This window comes from Octodon degus, unplaced genomic scaffold (genome assembly GCF_000260255.1).
Source record: "Octodon degus isolate 3935 unplaced genomic scaffold, OctDeg1.0 scaffold00178, whole genome shotgun sequence".
In the NCBI taxonomy this organism is placed as follows: domain Eukaryota; kingdom Metazoa; phylum Chordata; class Mammalia; order Rodentia; family Octodontidae; genus Octodon; species Octodon degus.
Window position 1 is genome coordinate 4,731,196 of NW_004524754.1, and position 6,614 is coordinate 4,737,809.

The 6,614-nt window shown below is 36.6% G+C and overlaps 1 pseudogene; it reads left to right on the top strand.

Moving 5' to 3' along the window:
• Positions 1–341: 341 nt before the first annotated feature.
• Positions 342–6,614, top strand: part of LOC101568514 — a 67,576-nt pseudogene continuing 61,303 nt past the window's right edge.

The following is a 6,614-nucleotide window of genomic DNA, read 5'->3' on the forward strand; positions in this document are numbered from 1 at the left end:
CTATAAATGACTCAGCACGTTCTGCAGTCTGAAAACAGAATTCTGTTAATTTCTCAGTTGAGGATGTCCCAAAGACAAGAACACATTTTCATTCTCTGCATAAAAGTAATCATTTACTTAATTGTCTTTCTTCAGACAGCCCCCAGATTCACCTAAGAGATGGGAATAACCACTGTGCTGGAAGAGTGGAGATTCTTTATCAGGGCACCTGGGGCACCATTTGTGATGACAAAGGGAATGTAGCACGTGTGATATGCAGACAACTTGGCTGTGGACTGAACATCCATTATATAAGTGGTTATTTATTTGGACTTGGATCAGGACCCATTTGGCTGAGTGGCATGAATTGCACAGGAAATGAGTCCCATGTGTGGAAGTGCCCTTCCTGGGGATGGGGTCCAAATAACTGCAGTCACGATCAGGATGCAGGAGTCATCTGCACAGGTATAGTCAGTGAATTTTGTACTTTTTGGGTTAATAGAAAATTCAAAGGGTCAGGCAGATGGTTCAGTGTAATAAACGCTTCCCTGGCAAGTGCAAGGGCCTGAATTCAATCCCTGGTTCCACCAAAACACAAACAAAGAAACAAAAAAAACCCAAACAAACGAACAAACAAATCAGAAAGAAAATTCAGAGAAGTATGTTGGGACCTCTGGGATAGAGAAAGTGGACAGACTATAGAAAAGTATGAGGTATATCCATGGACTGATTTCTCTCAGCAGCTGATTTTGATTGACTTCACTTAGATTTAGGAGTTTAATCAGTATTCTTTTCTTTCCTGAGATTTTTCTTAAAATGATAATGTATTATAATACCATGCCAAATAAAACCGTTTCATAATTTTGTTTGCACAACATTGCAAGTCCACACACAGAAACACACACACACACACGCACGCATGCACACACACACACACACACACACACACACACACACACCCTTTGCAACATTAGGGAGGGAACCAAAAAGTGAAACTGTATTTACCTTGGTGGAATTGAATATTTCTGTATACATATACCATGGGATATTATTTTTAGAAACTGGTACATGGGAACAGGGGTCATTAATAAGCACATCCCTGAGGAATTTATGCAATGTTGTAAGTCTTATTGAAGATTCAGGCACAAATATTCAGAGTTTCTTGTTGAAAGCACTACCGTCATTACTAGAAACGATTCCCTATATTTTAACTCTTCTCAAGTATAGCACACTGGTGACAAACTTATGAAATACATGTTGTTTTCTTTTAACTTAAAAGATGTTAATGTGTGCATTGTGTTTCACAAAGAAATACATCAAGTTTCTGGTATAATTTCTGTGTTATCACTTAATGATAAATTAATGCTTTTGGGTTGCAGTCTGGCACCCATCTCTAAAATGTTCATGATCACTACTATAATAGGTTTAGTCTCATCTCATTTGTTGGTGAAGACTACAACAGTAAAGTTGAGAACAGTGCTTTGTAATCATTTCTTTCTCCAATATGCTTCCAATTTCAATGTAAATCATTCAAAAGATCCCTGCAAGTGTTTTACATTATACTGAAAATCTGTGTTTCAGACACTGACACCATCATAACAGTTCATCTAGTGGGGGCCACAGGAACATATCCTAATGGATTTTCTCCGAAGTTAGCAAACATCCAGTTCTATCTGATCTTAATTGAAAGATTCCATAGCCTTCTTGGGAGTTAGAAATGTACCAGGTCCAATGACAAAATGTGGAGGTAATAGTGATGCAGAAAGCATATTTGAGTATATAAGTGAGAATCTCTGACTCAAGGCTACATGACAGGTGGTTTCCAAAGGTGATATGAAAGTGACCTGTAATGTGCAGAGGGACCTGGGTGGAGACAGATCATTCAAAGTGTAGCTCTGACAACATTCCCAATCATAGTCAATTCTCACCTTTCTGCTCTGACTGTGCACGGGAACATGGTCAAGAGTGTATGTGCTTCATTGGCCAAGCAATGGCCGTGACTCATCCACATGGCTGCACTGACAAATGTTCTACAATCTGAGGTACGGGATCTCAGGATAAATCCTGAGGGCATTTCACTGACCTTCTCAGAGCAAAAAGCTACAACTCTTGTTGCATGGGTCCTGTTTTACCTTGGTCTTAACCATTCAGTAGAAAAGTATGAAGACAAAATATAGGAAATAAAGCCATGCTGTTATGTTGAGCTGTGGGGGACTCAGGTCAATAATTTCTGACACTGACAGTTAAACAGAAGACCCAATGCTATTATGGGCTACTGGACTCTTTTAAAATATTTTGCTGAGTTTACACACCTACAATATTCAATAACGGAACTTAGAAAAAATGGGGTATACCTATGAATGTCCATTTTGTATCTGAGTATTCAAAGTGGTTAGGATAGATATATAGTTGCATTCTCTTAATGAATAGAACAAGTCTGCATCTTGTACAGCAATTAACCACTAAGAAGAATATATGCAGTGTATTATTTGTTGAAACTGTACTTTTGATTTGATTTGAAACTGTCTCATTGCTATCTGTTTATCAATAAAACTTTGAAAAAAAGAGTGTATGTGCTGTTGTCTAAAAAATGTTCTAAGCCTGATTTTAATAACACCACTGTAGGACTTCTATTCCCTATATCTTCAAGACCCTAAAGATTAGTTACTTATATTTAGGATTTTGTATCTGCATTCTAACTAGTCAGATAAGGTGCATTATCATCATTGCACTCCAGTGATGATATGATTTCAAATAAGCTTATATAAGCACGTTGGGATTTCAGATTTTGATTTACTACATTAACATCGAAGGGAAATAGAAACATGTCTAAATAGAATCAAGCAACAAATTTTAGAATATGATTTAGTATTTTTTGTGATACAAATTTGAATGAAAAAGTTAGTCAACATGTTTTTCTCTTGAGAACATAATGCCTTCTGAACATCTTCACTACATATACTTGTCATGTATGTGTCCATGCCTATAGACAGATGCCTCCCTAGAGCTCTGAGCCTACTGGTGAAATCAGTTCCTGATCCTCTTTATAGAAAAGTAGCTTATTGTTTCTTTATATTTTACTAAAGTGTGACAAAATGAATCCTTAAAACAAAGTAAGAAAAATTCTCATATCTCCTAATTACTACATTACAATTTCCAAGTTTTCCTCTTTGTTTTGTAATGGGAAATATGAGACCCTGTTATCTTAATCACAGCAAACCTGTCACTTTGACTTACACAGTATCATAAGCCTCTTTTTATGTTTAAACAGGAAATAAATGTAAATTATAAGTTTTAATAATCATTGAAATTGTTATAATTTGTTAAGTATTAATGCATTTGGGATAAATATCCAGGAAAGGAAATTTTCTAGGGATAAGATAGTGAATAATGTAGCCAAATCTATCCTATTTGACATCAGACTCAGTGGACAGATATTACAAAACAAGGAAGATTACATATATAGTTATAGACATAAATGAATGTTCTTTTAGTATAAATAGAATAAGTTCTTCTAAAAGCATATATAAATTTAACTTTGAATATAAATGATTAGTTGAAAGACAGTGTGAGCTAACTCTTAAAATTCCTCCTGAATTTGTCTTCAAATGCTATATTATGTAAAGCATTTTTCAAGGCCAGTTAACAAAACTTCCATTGACCCAATTTTGGGAAAAGGAATTCTTTGACACCATCACTTCTAGTGTGTCTTTACAAATTCTAAGTCTGCATCATAGATATTTAGTGAATTTGTTTTCTCTCTTGTAGGATTTATGCGACTAGCTGGACAAGATGCACCCTGCTCAGGGCGAGTGGAAGTGAACCCTGGAGGAAGGTGGACTCCAGTGTCTGATGTGAACTTCACACTCTTCGCTGTCCAGGTCATCTGTGCAAAGCTGGGGTGTAGCAAGGCTGTGTCTGTCCAAGGGAACGTGTCCAAAAGTGAGCAAGTCTGGGATGAAGAGTTTCAGTGTGTGGGACTGAAGTCTGAGCTCTGGTTCTGCCCCAGAGCACCCTGTGCTAGAGGCAGCTGCCAGCATGGTGGGGCTGTGGAGGTTGTCTGTTCAGGTGAGACTCAGAAGGATTTTCACCTTCTTGCACAATCATTAAGTGTTTCTTCTACTGTTTCTACTTTCTTGCTATTCTGCTTCTTTTTGCTTGTCCTTCTCCCTGACCCCTTTTTTGAGATAGGATCTCACTATATATTTCAGTCTGCTCTGGAATTCATGACAATCCTACTGTTTCAGCCTCTCAAGAACTGAGATTATAGGCATGCATCAATAATCCTAGCTTGTCCTCCTTTATTCATCCTTCTGCTCATTTTCTCATGAAGGAAATACATGATAATGATACAGCAGTTTCTTAGTTCAAAATTTTTGCTTTATTGTTTTCAGAAGATTGATATAATCTATCTCTTCTTAAGACTATGTTAGGAATAGATACTTTATTTTCCTCAGAGATAAATGTACTATTTTTAAATAACAACTCAGATGAAGAAATTCAAGCAAAAATATATTTGTTTACTCTGGATCAGCAATTTTGTATGACTCTTGGAGGAATCTGACCAATGTTTACATCATGTGAAATCTCTACTATGAGATGGTCCAAGCTACTCAAAAGGAAGCATATTTTTATTCAAATACATACATATAGACTCTGATTCCAAGATTTTTAAATGAAAAAGTTCTTGAATGAGTCCTGCATTGCTTTATGTTTATTTCTTCTTACTCATAATGAATCATCAATAAGATCAATTATGATTTTTCTCAATTCTTGGTTGCCCTTTGAAACTTCTGATGAGTTATTCCCAGTTGATTACAGCAATGATGTAATTTCATGGTCTTTAATTCTTCTAACTTATCAGTGGAGTTTAGTTCATGAAAAAGAAATGAAACCTAGTGCAAGTCCCTTCTATTGACTCTTAGACATCAGTGAATGACAATGTCAATCACTCAGGGTAAAAAAATGTGACATTCCCAGCATAATTTTCTGCTATTTCATGCAGAACCATTTAAATAAACAGGCTTACCCTGGTGGGGCATTGTTCAATTTTACTTTGACCCTTCTCATTTTATTATGTTCAATTTATTCTATCTCTTATATTTTAAACCTAGAAATCTCATCATTCTTGTTTCTGCCAGAATCCAGGACCTACTGCTCCATTGATGCAAAATATTTATGTCTTTTCCAGCAATCTCTTTACAGCAAAAGCTGAGCACTACCAATTGATTGAGTGGATGCTAATAAATAATGAAAAATCTGTTTTTCTGTATAAAATTAAGCATTAATATGATTCTCTTTCCTCAGAGAACCCACAGCTCTGCCTGATACACGGAGGCAGTCATTGTGCTGGCAGAGTAGAGGTCCTTCACTAGAACTCCTGGGGAACTATCTGAGATTGGGACTGGGACATAAATGAGGAAAAAATAGTATGCAAATAGCTGTGGATCAGCTCTAGGCATTGTATTGGTTGCTCACTTTGGGGCCGGATGAGGGCCCATCTGGCTTGAAGGGCTGAGATGCACTGGACAAGAGTCCCATGTGTGGAATTGTCCTTACGTGGGCTGGAACAGCATCTATTGCAGTCATCAGAGTGATGCGGGAGTCATCTGCACAGGTATGTTCAGTGTGTTGTCCACTGCCTGGGTGCATTCAAAGTTTCAGGGAATCATGTGAATAATCTCCTGAAAATAGGGAATATATAGGTCATAGAAGAATGACAGATCTTCAGTAAACTGCTCAATGCACCATAGCATAATGGAATTCCTTCACTTTCCCTTAATAACATCCCGTTGTTTTTCCTTCTTCCTTGATCATACCCAAGAAAGAAGCCTATTCTAATACGTGCCGATTAAAATTAAGTTTTATCGAGGACTTGGCCTAGCCCTCAATATCCTAAATGGAGTTATGACAAAGTGTTAAAGAAAAAGAGACAAACTGTATGATTTTGGGGATCCAGGAAGGCCAGAACTCTCTAGGAGTAAAGAGAAGTACTCACAGCTAGTACTTCTTAGGTTTCCATGGACTTGGCAGTTGTAGAAAGTGGAGAGTAGAGAAGCCCAGGAAAGAAGATAGAACAAAGGCAGCATACAGGAGAACAGTTTGATCTCTAAGGTTGACCATTTGTTCTTGCCGTTGAGTATTCACAGGCCTGCAGCTGCAGTCTTATTGTGTCTGTACAATGTGAATCTACATAGCACTATGGCCAGCATCTTAACCCTTACACATCCTGGTAGCCAACCATGTTTTACAATTTGTTTTTCTAATTTACTTTTATCTTTTACATTCAAATCTTACTTACCTAGTTTCCTTACTTTTATTTTCCGATTTATTTTATTTTTTAAAGAACATTGATCAAACTCAGGGCCTTGTGCTTTCCAGAAAGGTGCTTGGGATGCTAAGCTTTCTCCCCAGTCTAGTACCAATTTTTTGAAAAAGAGAATAAAAAATAGAAAGTGGGAATAATTCAGATTTTCATTAACTAAAATGGTAGTAATTCAAAAGTTGTTATTTTGCATCTTCCTGTCTTAAATTTCATTGTTCAGATTTTCAGATATAAGCATGCAAAGTCATTTAAAAATTAACAAGAAGGGAGAAAAATAAATTCAATAATTAAATGATAGTTTGGTAGAAAT